The sequence below is a fragment of the Chiloscyllium plagiosum genome, chromosome 23 (genome assembly GCF_004010195.1).
Source record: "Chiloscyllium plagiosum isolate BGI_BamShark_2017 chromosome 23, ASM401019v2, whole genome shotgun sequence".
NCBI classification, from domain to species: Eukaryota; Metazoa; Chordata; class Chondrichthyes; order Orectolobiformes; family Hemiscylliidae; genus Chiloscyllium; species Chiloscyllium plagiosum.
Window position 1 is genome coordinate 43,559,410 of NC_057732.1, and position 13,278 is coordinate 43,572,687.

Here is a 13,278-nt window from a genome sequence, read left to right on the forward strand (position 1 = left end):
CCAAGTGTTCTGCTTTATCCTGGATGATGTTGAGTTGCTTGAGTTTTGTGGAATTGCATCCATCCAGGCCAGTTCAGTGTATTCCCTTGCACACCTGAATTTTGCCTTGCAGATGGTGGACAGCCATTGTTGAGGAGTCAGGAGATAAGCCACAGAATTCTTTGTTTCTGCACTGCTCTTGTAACCATCATATTTATATGGCAGATTCTGTTTCAGATCAATGATAACTCCCAGAATATTGATTGGGGAGAATTCAATTACAATAATGTCACTGAATGTCAGGGTTGGGATGAGATTTCATTTTTCAATTCTCTCTTGCTCGAGATGGTCATTGACTGGGACTTAGAGTCATGGAGATATACAGCACAGAAACAGACTCTTCGGTCCAACTCCTCCATGCCAACCAGATTTCCTAAATAAATCTAGTCCCATTAGCCAGCATTTAGCTCATATCCCACTAAACCTTTCCTATTCATGTACCCATCCAGATGCCTTTTAGATGTAAGTCTAGCAGTGTCTGTGGAGACAAGTCATATTTCAGGTTGAGTGACTCTTTCACAGAACTCAATCTGAGATCTGAGTTTTGATAACCATTGCTGCTGCTTGTCTTACTCCCACCAGGAGATCTGCTGCCTTGCAATGTCACACTCATCTGTTTTGCAAACCCACTGTAGCTCATCTGCAACATGCCCATACCATTCAACATCCAACTACGCCTAGACCGACCCCCCCCATTCTGTGCCCCCACTTTGCCATCTTGAAGAAATCTCTGTCACTTTTCAGCTCTGATCTAACAGCCCAAATGCTGACGTTTTCTTTTCTGAATGGTCCTTGTTAAAGTTCCTTTTGCTCCTGCAATTCCAAGTAGCTTTCAATTTGTCTTAAAATCTATGCATGGAATTTTGAGCACGCCTTAGCTTTCTCAGTTCAAAGGTCTTCGGTTTTTTTTGTAGACCTTTATTAATTAACATTGATTTCACCAGTTTCTTCATCTCCCCTGCCCCCACCTCATCCCAGTTCCACCCTCCTACTCAGCACTGTCCCCTTGAACTGTCCTACCTATCCATGTTCCTACCCACCCATCCGCTCCACCTTCCTCTCTGACCTACCACCATCATGCCCCACCTATATCCACCCTTCGTCTTCCCAGCTACCTTGCCCCAGCTCCACCCCCTCCTATTTATCTCTCAGCCCCCTTTCACCCCCAACATTCCTGATGAAGGGATTACATCCATAATGTTGATGCTCCTGCTCCTCGGATGCTGCCTGACCTGTTGTGCTTTTCCAACGCCACACTCTTGCCTTTGATCTTCAGCAGTTGCAGTCCTCACTTTCTCCTAGACCTTATTGCCCAGGTTTCTGAGGCAGACAGGGATGAATAGACTGTCCTACCTTACAAGTGTTTTCTTTGCTAAAATACTGAATTTTCTTGTTGCTAACACAATCTTCACCTTTACAAATAACTACTGGCTGTCTCTATTCTAATTCTGACATTGCATCTACCTGTATTATCAGTTCTTTTAAATAGATAAACATATTGTTCCACTGTGACACCATCCACTTCAAACCTCACAATAATTTCTTCTAATTAGCATTTTCTTTTCAGTGTTCAAATGCCTCATTCACCATTTTCAAATAGTTTGCACACAAAGAAACAAATAGCAGACCCATAAAGGAATGTTGTTTCTCACTGCAGTGTAAAAAGGCATATCCTGCTCATCAGCGGGCTCACTGCATCAGCCAGGAACTATACCTTGACATTTGACATTGTTTACACCACATGCACTTTCGAACTGGGAGAGAGCAACTTGACCCAACATGGCCCAATCATTTTAACGAAAACCTATCTACCCATCGTGCAGGCATATTCTTCAATCTCTTCGCCTTTCTTCCATCGTCGAATTGCTAGGATAAACAAAATTGTTGGTCTCTCCTGGGACCAGGCAGGGAAGAGTAGTGAAAGGCAAGTGCAGCTCCAGTCACAACAGTATTGAACAATGGGCTAGGCTTCAGGGGCCAAATGGCTCCAACTTCTTGTATTCAAATACCTGATTTCCTTTTTTGCAAAACATCTTAAGAAGGCTACAGTTACAATGTTTAAAAGACATTTAGATAAGCGCATGAATATGAAATGTCTGGAGGGATATGGGCCAGGAGCAGGCAGGTGGGGCTAGTTTAGTTTGGGAACATGGTCAGTGTGGATTAGTTGGACCGGAGGGTCTGTTTCCGTGCTGTATGATGCTATGACTAAGCATCGCAACTGCTGCAGTCAGACTGTGCTCTGTAAAATTGCAGTGCACTCTTCAACGACCCATCTTTCTTGCCATCTCATGCATGTGGTGCAGGATCACTGGGTTCAGAAACTGCAAGCAGAGATTCCTAAAGGGATGATCTTTTAAAGAGGTGGCTAATCAGCAGCTACCAGAGTCCCTAATATATGCCAAGCACTAGCTTGGAGTATTTCACACTGCCTCTTCAAAAACACAGGCCTCAATCTTCAGCAACGAGATTGAGTGAGATTGTAGCTTTCACGCACATCACAAGTAGCTCATGTGGAGCAGGGCTTGGCAATCGTGTCCTTGTAGCACTGAACTGGCAGCTCAGGCCTCATGAGTTTGGATCCCATTGAGCTCAGCAAGAGGACAGACAATGACCCCTGTCACTCATATTGAAGCCATTGTACTCATGACTCCAATTCCAATTTTAACACTTCCTGGACTGGCAGGAAAGGTGCAATTAGAATGGAGCAGCTCTGTTCTTTTCAATTTAATGTCACTGGCTTTGATCTTAAAGACCCAAAGTCTGACAAGATTGAAAGAGAAACAGACAGAAAGAGAAAAACACACATGGGAAGTAGAAATATGCGTATGCTGTACTGCTCTGCCATTCAAACACAGCACAGCTGATCTGATATTGGTTTCAACTCCAGAGGGCATATGTTTAAGGTAAGGAGGAAGTGGTGCGCAGAGGATAAGAGGAAAGATTTTTTCATCAAGTGGATAGTAGAAATATGGAACTCACTGCCTGACAGGATGGTGGAGGTACTGTCACAATATTTAAGAAACAACTAGATGAGCACTTAAAATGCCGTGGATTATGACCAAGTGCAAGTAAATGGAATTTGTGTGGTTCAATGTTTCTGTCAATATAGACATGGTGGGTGGTAGGGCCTATTTCTATGCTGTATGACAGTATGACTCCATTCTGTTACCTGTTCAAATGACTTTTGGCTCCCCTGTTAATCAAAACACTGTCTGTTTTAGCTACTAATATGTTCAATGTCTCATTGTTCACATTCCTCTGGGGAGAAAACTCCCAAAACATTCACAACTCTCAGAGAACTTCCTCCTTATCTCCATCTTAAATTGGTGAGGTATAATTCTCGAATTACACACCCAATTGTAGATGTTGCTGAGAAGAGAAACATCAAGCAATATTTAATTGAAGTAATAGAGTTCTCACCTTCAAGAGCGTGACATCACCTCTTTTTGGGATGGCCTGCCAAATCCAGCACCAACTAGGCATTTAATAGGATAACAGTAGCTAGGATGAAGGACCACAGGATCGAAATCTCACCTCACCCACTCAGCTTAAACCCCAGTCCTCATTCCAACTTCTCTTTGGCAACTCTTGGCTAATTAGAGACTGGAAGTCATGCTCAGCAGCACCACTGGGAAGGCTTTGGCTGTTACCAGCAATGCTCCATCCAAGGCCCACATTCACGAGTAGTGGGAGTGCAGAGGATGAGTGTGGGAGAGGTCAGGTCTGTAGCAGTGAGCCCCCTTCCTTGATGCTGGATTCTATGATCAAGCACTGAGGATCTTTGATGATGGACATCCCTGGAAGACCAGAAGCAACTCTGACAAGGTTTACTTTTTGTGGTTCATGTGAGTTGAGTCCCCTGCCTACTGCTGGAGTGATGAGGCCCAAATTGGCAGGAGGGAGGCATGTCTGTCCACCAACCTTCCCACCTTCACCTTAATCAGGGGAGAAGCAGGAAGTTATTGGGGTCCCCACACACTGGATAAGTACTTAAAATGCCAAGGCATCGTAGGCTATGGACTGAGTGCTGGTAAATGGGATTGGTGTAGTTTGATGTTTGTTGGATGGCATCAACACAACTCCTCGTATCAAACTTCCCAGAGCATTAAACCCCACCCACAGCCTCAGCACTGAACCCACCAAGACCCCTGAGATCTTAGAGGCTCTCAGCCTTCCAAACAATGAGGAATGTCGGTGCAACCTCTCCTCGTAAGATAATCATTTCATTCCAGAAATCAGCTAAGTGAACTTGCACTGAACTGCGTCCAATACGGGTGTTGCGATAAAAAATCGTAGGGTCATCACATTGCCACAGGATATCTCCAGTTTTCCAATTGTGAGGTCCTGGCAAAACACTCTCATCTCCCCTCTTGCCCCCTCACTCATTCTACCCATTCCCCTCATTCCCCCGACACAAACATACATACCTCTCCCCCTAATACACCCTGATAGACTTCTCTTGCTACCAGGAGTTTCAAAAGGCTGCTTCTGTGTGAGACAGGTTTCTCTATTGAGGAGAGTCCTCTACACCTAAGGTAGAAGCACAGTGGTGATGGAAGGGGTCCTACAGAGTTTCAATCAGATACAACCTGGAAAACTGCATTCAGTTCTGGACACTGAACCTGAGGAGAATTAGATTTGCATTGGAGTGTGAGCAAGTACAGATTCACCAGAATTATACCAGGGCTTAAAGACTTAAACAATGAGGGTGAGCTGCACAAATCTGTTTGTATTCTGTTGAGTGGAGAAACCTGAGGAGTAATCTGATTGCGATGCTTAAAATGTTAAAAGTATTCATCTCCTACTCATCTTCATGTCATCAGCAACCTTAGAGGAACAATGAGAGAACATGTCCTTAAAATTTGGAACAAACCTTTCAAGACTTCAATCAGGAAACATTATCTTGTACAAAAAAAATTGAAAATGCAGAACAAAAACCTTTGAATTCTGAATGTTTTAAGACCAAGATTTAAGTTACAAGATTAAGATAAATAGCCTTTTCCGAGAGAGGATATAGAGTGCTGAAGAGCAACGGTTGGTAAATGTATTTGAGTTGTACTTAAGCAGTAATCTCTTGAGTGATGGAACAGACTTGAAAGGCTGAGTGAACGGGCTGAGTGGCCTTTTCAGGCTCCTAATGTTGTTCTGTAGAAGTCTGATTGAAAGCAATTTCTATCAATTTTGCATGTGCTGAAAGTTAAAATAAAAATGTTATAAAACCAACTTAAGGAGGTGTTAATCGAATTTACTCACCTCCTGCCCTCTGTGCATTCACTCTACCTGTAGCTGAAATGCTTTAGGGTGAGTGAATAGAGTGAGGGAATGGACCACCTTGAAATAACTAAACGTAATGCAATCCAACCTCAAATATGGTCAGTGGAGGCAGCAATGCTTCTTTACCCTGTCTGCACAGGAAACCATTCAAAATGATAAATATCTAGTCTGTTATCATACAGATCACAGAATCCCTGCAGTGTGGAATCAGGCCATTTGGTCCATCGAGTGCACACTGACCTCTAAAGAGGATCTCACTCAGACCCATCTGCCTGCTCTCTCCCTGGGTGACTTAACATGGCCAATCTACCTCAGCTGCACATCTTTTGGACTGGGGGAGGAAACTGGAGCACTTGGTGGATACCCACGCAGACACGGGGAGAGTGTGCAAGCTGCACACCATCACTTGAGTCTGGAATTGAATCCAGGACCCTAGCGCTGTGAGGCAGCAGTGCTAACCACTGAGCCACCATGCCTCCCTTTGAGCCAGCGTGCCAATCATCATCAGCTCCACCACCTTATGGTGTCACCATCTGGCACACACCAGATCTACGCGTTTACATACTGCCGACAAAGCAGGTGCTTTCCATTCATAGTTCAACCCTTTTTATCATCATCTGTAGTCACAACAGCACTGACTCTGTTTTGCTAAATTCCTTCTCAGTGACTCCTTTGTCCGGTTGGAAATTTACATTACACATCAACAAGAGAAGGCCGTTTGGCCCTTCAAGAATGCTCTGTGATTCAACAAGATCAAAGTTATTCTGATTTCCCCTCAACTTGACTTTCATACCTACCTCCGATAACCTTTCACCATTTTGCTATCTACCTCTGCCTTAAAGATATTGCACGCTTCCACCTCCTCCACATTTTGATGTATAAAAGCTCACAACCTTCTGAGAGGATTAATGTCTCCTTATCTGTTTTAATTGGGCAATCTTTTGTTTTCAAAATAGAGTTCAACAACTCTGTCCTCCATTTGATTACTTAGCAATTCCCACAGCGTGTCTTCTGGATTTGTTCTCGGACAAGCTAGCCTATTTTCTCTGTTTTAAACCAACCATTAACATCTAGTTAACACTGCAATCCCTCCTTTACCACCATTTATACTCTTTTTTTTGCTCACTGTCTGTTCCGCTTGGTCCTTCTCCCCTGTTGTCAATGACTTAAAAGCCATCATTTTCCAGCTCCCTTTCAGTTATGAAGAGGAGTTTTTAGACTCAAAACATTAACTCTATTTCTTCTCTACAGATGTATCAAGAGCTCCTGAGCTTCTCCAGCATTTTCTGTTTTTATTCCCAATATTTGTATTCTCTTCCCTCAGAATCCGTGTCCCCCCGTGTCTGTGTGGGTTTCCTCTGGGTGCTCTGGTTTCCTCCCACAGTCCAAAGATGTGCAGGTCAGGTGAGTTGGCCATGCTAAATTGTCCTTAGTGTTAGATAAGTGGTAAATGTAGGGGTGTGGGTGGCTTGCGCTTCGACGGGTCGGTGTGGACTTGTTGGGCCGAAGGGCCTGTTTCCACACTGTAAAGTAATTTTATCTAATCTAATCTAATCAGTAACAATATTATATTCATTTTTCTAATTACTCACTGTATCAGCATAATAACCTTTTGTGATTCATGCACAGGGACATTTAGATTCTGCTGCATCTCAGAGTTCTACAATCTCTCTTGAGGTAATATGCTTATTTTTATTATTCCTGTCAAAATGGACAATTGCACATTATCCCACATTATGTTCCATTTGCCAGATCTTTACCCATTCACTGAACCTAGCTTTATCCTTTAGTAGCTTCCTTGAGTCCTTTTCACAACTTACATTCCTACCTATTTTTGTGATATCAAAAAAATTAGCGACCATTCTTTTGGTCCCTTCAACAAAGTCATTTATGTAAATTGTAAACAGTTAGTTTGTTATATTTTTTCAGCAAGAAAATGACCCATTTATAATTAATTTATTTTTATTTTTCTTTTTAGCCAACCAATCTCCTGTCCATATCAATCTGTTACCTCTACACCATGAGCTTTGATTTTTCACCATAACCTTTGATATGGCACCTTATTAAATGCCTTCTGAAAATCCAAAAACAGCAAATTCATTGGTTCTCCCTTATCCAAGGTACAATTCTTCTAACATCCCCAATAAATTGATGAAGAATGATCTCCCTTTCAGAAAACAATGTTGACTCTTCTTGATTGCTTTGAATTTATTTCAGAACCTTATTATGGCATCTTTAATAATAGATGTAACATTTTCCCTATGACAGATGTGAAGCTAACCGACCCATATTTTCCTGATTTGCCGCCTTCCCGTTTTGAATAAAGGAGAAGGGTATTACCATTCCTTCACTATCTCTGGGTCAAAATCCTGGAATTCCCTCCCTAAAGGCATTGTGGGTCAACATGGACTCCAGCCGTTCAAGAACACAACTCACCATCTCCTTCTCAAGGGCAACAAGGGATAGGCAACAAAATGCTGGCCAGCTAACAACACCCAAATCCCACAGACAAATTTTAAAAAGATGCATTAATTACTTTCTAATCCAATTGAACCGTCCCTAAATCTAGGGAATTGTGATAAATTAAAACCAATATATAACTATCTCACTAGCTACTTTGTTTAAGACCCTAAGGTGAATCTAGGAAAACGTAAGAGAAAAATTAGGAGCTGGGAATGTGTGAACCAAAATTTCAATAATTTGCTAAGTACAACTTTTAAGGTGGTTATAATTTTCTTGAGTTCCTCCTTCCCTTGTATTTGCTGATCAACAGCTATTTCAGGAATATTACCTGTACCCTCTATAGCGAAATTTGATGCAAAATACCTGTTCATCTGGCATCTCCTTATTTTCATAGAGTTATATAGTGTGGAAACAGATCATTTGGTCCAACTCATCCACCCCAACCAGATATCCTAAACTGACCCTGTCCTACTTGCCATCTTTTGGCCATATCCCTCTAAACCCTTCCTATTCATGTATCCATTCAGATGCCTTATAAATTTTATAATTGTACCAGTCTCCACCACCTCCTCTGGCATCTCATTCCATACACATACCACCCTCTGTGTGAAAATGTTGTCCCTCAGGACCCTTTTAAATTTTTTCCTTCTCACCTTAAACTGATGGCCTCTGGTTTTGGACTCCGCTACCCTGGGGAAAAGACCTTGACTATTCAACGTACCCATGCTTCTTATGATTCCATAAACTTCTAAACCTGCCAGCGGTCCGAGGAAAAAGGCCCCAGTTTATACAACCATTCCCTCCAATCCCAGCAACATCCTGGTAAATCTTTCATTAACAATTTCATAGACCCACTTTCTATCAGACCAATACTTGCTTTGCTTCTTTTTGTGAAATAGCTGGAGAAATTCTTACTGTCTGTCTTTATATTTTTAGCCAGCTTTCTTTTGTACCCTATTTTTCCTGACTTATTAATCTTTAAGATATTCTTTGTCTTTCCAAAAGAAATTCTGACCTGACCCCCAGCTCAATGTACTGAAATGCCTTCCTTTAACTTTAATCCTACCTTTAACTTCGTTGATTAACCACGAATAGTGAGTCCTCCCTTTGGAATTTTTCTCTCTTACTGGGATGTATCTATCCTGCCCATTCTTAAATATTCTTTCAAATGTCTATCACTATGTGTCTATTGACATATCCCTTAACCTAAATTGTTAGTTTACTTTCACGATCTCCGCTTTCATGCCCTCATTATTGTCCTTTCCTATGTTTACAATTCCAGCTTTAGACCCAACCTGCTGCTCACTCAAACTTAATGTATAAAGTTAAAAATCACCCAACACCAGGTTATAGGCCAACACTAACTTTCAGAGCACTGCTCCTTCATCAAGTGGTTGTGCAGTTTAAGATCTTAAGACACAGAATTTATAGCAAAAGTTTACAGTGTGATGTAACTGAAATTATATATTGGAAAAGACCTGGATTGTTTGTTAAGTCTCTCATCATTTAGAATGGGCATGTTGGTTTCAGTTCTTTCATATGTAAATTCCAGAACTTTCTTAAAGTTACATTCTCAAGTGAACTTTAACAATAGGTGCCATGTTGGCCCAGATAATGCATTGAAGGTGTGAAGGTGTGAGGTGCCCTGTGTGAGGCTGTCTGTGTGGGAGCGTATGTGTGAGTGAATCAGAGAGAGCTTGTGTGTGTATATGTGTGTGTGTGTATGTGTATAGTACAATGGGATCACCTGTAGTGTGACATGAGCCCAAGGTCCCGGTTGATGCCATCCCCATGGATGCCGAACTTGGCTATCAGCTCTGCTCGGCTACTTTGCATTGTTGCCTGTCCCGAAGTCCGCTTTGGAGGATGGTCACCGGAAGGTCTGAAGTCAAATGTCCCGGACCGCTGAAGTGTTCTCCGACTGGGAAGGAACACTCTTGTCTGTTGATTGTTGTGCGGTGTCCATTCATCCGTTGCCATAGCTTCTGCTTGGTCTCACCAATGTACCATGCCTTAGGGCAACCTTGCCTGCACCATATGAGATAGACAACGTTGGCCGTGTCACATGAGTACTTGCCATGTACATGGTGGGTGGTGTCCCCACATGTAATGCACTCACGCTGACCCTCTCTCATACACATTCCACGTCCCAATGAATGTGTCAGCACTCTACACAAGCATCCCCCACAATAACGGCATCACGGCAACAGTCTCAGTACTCAACACCAATTGTACCAATCTCCATGCACCATCCTACAACTCCGCCAACGTTGTCTATCTCATATGCTGAGATAGCTTGGCTGAGCAGAGGCTGATAGCCAAATTCGGTATCCATGGGGATGGCCTCAACTGGGACTTTGGATCCATGTTACACTACGGGTGACCCCTCTACACTATATATATACACACACACACCTCCCGACCCACCACTCAGGCAGACCCTCTGTCATATGCTCACACATACACTCCCACACTCACATGTAACTTTAAGAATGTAACTTTTAAAAAGTTCTGGAATTTACATATGAAAGAATGGAAATCAAAATGCTCATTCTAAAAGATGAGAGACTTAACAAACAATCCAGGTTTTTTTCAATATATAATTTCAGTTACATCACACTGTGAACTTTTGCTATAAATTCTATGTCTTACGACCTTATACTCCACAACCACCTAATGAAGGAGCAGCGCTCAGAAAGCTAGTGCTTCCAAATAAACCTATTGGACTATAACCTGGTGTTGTGTCATTTTTAACTTTGTCTATCCCAGTGCAACACCGACACCTCCAAAACCTAATGTCAAATTTAATAATTATTATGATCATTGTTACCTCTGGATACTTTCGCTAATTCTAACTCATTGACCAACATCAGGTCTGCCTGTTGTTTACTTTGTGCCAGAACATACTATTTCAAGAAACAATCCCAAAAATATTATGTGAATTTCTCAGCTAGCACACATCTGAGTTTTTCTTTATGTAGATTAAATTCCACATGATTTTACCCTTCTGAGGTGTTCCCATTATTTCTTGGTCGATGCACTGCGCTACCATGTGACCCCAGTTAAGCGGCCTGTTCACCACTCCCCTAAGTGCATTCTTGCCTATGTCGTTCCTCATCACGACCCAACCTGCTTCCTTATCCTGGTTTCCAAAACTTTAGTCATCCTCCCTATTGCAATAAAATCAATTTAATTAAAAGAGCCACCCATCCACTTTTTCCTAGCTTCCTGTCCTTCCTAAATTAATGTACCTTTCATGAGTCAGGTCTCAATGTATGTCCTCCTGCAGCAATGTCTCTGCAATATCTATTAGATCATATTTGTCCATCTCAATTTACACAATCGGTTCATCTGTTTCGTTTTGAATTCTATCTGCATTCAGATACTGAATCTTAAACGTAGTTATTTTATTATTTTAGTAGCTTCCATCTTATCTGTTGATTTCTTTGATCTATACTTTCTGTTGCTTCCTGTCATGGTCTGTTTATCATTTTCTATATTAATATCTTTCTCTCTTGTCTTGTAACTGTTCAGTTTACCACATCTTACAAATGTGATCCTTTGACCCTGATATTTAATTTAAAACCCTCTCTACTTTTGTAGTAAGAACAGTGGTCCCAATGCAGTTCAGATGGAGACTGTCCCAATAGCACAGCCTCTACTTTCCCCAGTACTGCTGCCTGTAGCCTGTGAACAGTTCTGATGAAGAGTCACTGGACTCAGTGTTGTATAATCCTGGATGCATGAAGATTACATGAAGTTAGGACAGACAGGAAGCTAAGTAAAGGTAGATGGGTGACTCTGTTGATTAAAAATGGTGTCAGCGTGCTCCTACTGAACAAACTTGGCATGTAACCCAGCTTTATAATCCAGCTGTACTGAGTCATAGAATCCTACAGAATGGAAGAAGGCCACTTGGACCACTGAGTGCACACTGACCCTCCAAACAGCATCCCAGCCCAGACCCCCTCCATTATCCCATCCCTCTAACCCTGCGTGTCCCATGGCAACTTCACCTAACCTGCACAGCTTTGGACTTCGCGAGGAAACCAGAACTCCCAGAGGAGATACGGGGAGAATGTGCAAACAGGGAAAGGAATAATTTGATTAGGGATAGTCAACACGGTTTTGTGAAGAATAGGTCGTGCCTCACAAACCTTATTGAGTTCTTCGAGAAGGTGACAAAACAGGTGGATGAAAGTAAAGTGGTAGATAGGGTGTATATGGACTTCAGTAACGTGTTTGATAAGGTTCCACACGGTAGGCTATTGCACAAAATACGGAGTTTCAGGATTGAAGGTGATTTAGCAATTTGGATCAGAAATTGGCTAGCTGAAAGAAGACAGGATGGTGGTTGATGGGAAATGTTCATCCTGGAGTTCAGTTATTAGTGGTGTGATTGCAAGGATCTGTTCTGGGGCTACTGCTGTTTGTCATTTTTATAAATGATCTGGATGTGGGCGTAGAAGGACGGGTGAGTAAATTTGCGGATGACACTAAGTTGGCAGAGATGTGGATAGTACCGAAGGATGTTGTGGGTTACAGAGGGACATAGGTAAGATGCAGAGCAGCTGAGAAGTGCCAAATGGAGTTTAATGCGGAAAAGTGGAGGTAGTTCACTTTGGAAGAAGTAGCAGGAATGCAGAGTACTGGGCTAATGGTAAAATTCTTGGCAGTGAAGATGAACAGAGAGATCTTGGTGTCCAGGAGCATAAAACTCTGAAAGTTGCCACCTAGATTGATAGAGTTGTTAAGAAGGCATATGGTGTGTTGGCGTTTATTGGGAGGGGGATTGAGTTTTGGAGCCACAAGATCATGCTTCAGCTGTACAAGACACTGGTAAGGCCACACCTGGAGTATTGCATACAGGTCTGGTCACTGCATTATAGGAAGGATGTGGAAGCTTTGGAAAGGGTTCAGAAGAGATTTACTAGGATGTTCCGTGGTATGGAAGGTAGGTCTTATGAGGAAAGGCTGAGGGAACTGAGGCTGTTTTCATTAGAGAGAAGAAGGTTGAGAGGTGACTTAATTGAGACATATAAGATAATCAGAAGGTTCGACAAGGGTGGACAGTGAGAGTCTTTTTCCACGGATGGTGAGGGTTAACACGAGGGGACATAGCTTTAAATGAGGGATGGTAGATTTAGGACAGATATTAGGGATAGTTTCTCTATTCAGAGAATAGTACGGGCATGCAACGGCCTGCCTGCAACATTAAGGGGCATTTAAATGGGCATTGGACATACATGTGGATAATAATGGAATAGGTTAGATGGGCATCAGATTAATTTCACAAATCAGCGCAACATCAAGGGCTGGAGGGCCTGTGCTGCGCTGAAATGTTCTATGTTCGACTCAGAGAGCGACCTGAGGATGGAATCCAGGTCCCTGGTGCTGGAAGAATGCAGTGCTGACCACTGAGCTATCATGTTCTGCTGTATAACCCTGCCTTATCGTCCTGCGATATAACCCACCTGTACAATCCCACTGCATAATGCT